The following is a 1,155-nucleotide window of genomic DNA, read 5'->3' on the forward strand; positions in this document are numbered from 1 at the left end:
TTGATTATTCAACGAACCCAATGTAATTACAAAGGTCTTTTAAAATGGGGAAGACTGAGAGAGAGGAGTCAATGTCAGAGTGATTCTGGGTAAACAAGATTTGACTGGTCATTGCTGGCTTTGAAGATGGGAGAACAGGAGCCAAAGAACGCAGGTAGCCTCAAGAAGGTGACAAAGTCAAGAAAATAGAATCTTCCCTAGCCTCCAGAAAGAAACAGGGCCCTGCTGACACTTCAGTTTAGCCTAATGGGACCCATTTTGGACTTCTGACTTCCAGAACTATATCATAATACATTTGTATTGCTTTAAGCCACTGAATTTATGGTAATTTGTTACAGCAACAGTAAGAAGCTAATATATGTTTTACTTTTTGTTATCTCTTATTCCACTGTCTTCAGTTAGAAAATTATTATGCTTGATTGATGGGTCAGTTGACACATGACATTGACCCTATCTCCTTTCACAATGTTCCCTTCCTTTGACACTTCCAAGGAGAACTTGTATTACTGTTTCTTCCTGAGCCTAACCATTTTCAATGCCCATTTTATTTGTCATTAAAAAACAATAGGTCGTCTTTGGAATTTAGCCTTCCAAACTTTTTTTTTAGCCAAAGAAAATATAAGGTATGGCAACAAAGAATTTTTTAGATGGCATAAAGCTTAGAGGAGGTGAAACATAAAAACTGACTTTTTTAGGTAGAAGTTGCCTATGTAAGGGGAGGGAATATGAATGGGAGTATGGTCAAGACAGTCGGAGTCAACAACATGGTCCAATGCACAAAATGCTCAAAATAGAAGAGCACTGGAACAGATAGTGCAAATGAGGTGGGTATGAGAGATGAAATTGGAAAGGATCATAAACCAGATTGTAAAGGGGTGTGATTGCCCTTCTAGAAAATTTGGATTTTTATCTTGGAGCATGTAGGTGATCTGGGGGATATTTAACCCAAGAAGAACTTGAACATAGTTGAGTTTGGAGAGTAAATGGTGGAGGCAATGCAGTGAATGGAACTATGTAGCATGCCTGGAGGCTGGGAAATAAGGTAAGAAGATACCAATAGTTCCAACATATATATAACAGTGACCCTGGGATTGGCAAGAAGTAGAGAGATTTGAAAGACATCAAGAAGATAATCAGGATGGAGAACCAAGATGG

Source organism: Myotis davidii, unplaced genomic scaffold, assembly GCF_000327345.1.
Source record: "Myotis davidii unplaced genomic scaffold, ASM32734v1 scaffold26, whole genome shotgun sequence".
In the NCBI taxonomy this organism is placed as follows: domain Eukaryota; kingdom Metazoa; phylum Chordata; class Mammalia; order Chiroptera; family Vespertilionidae; genus Myotis; species Myotis davidii.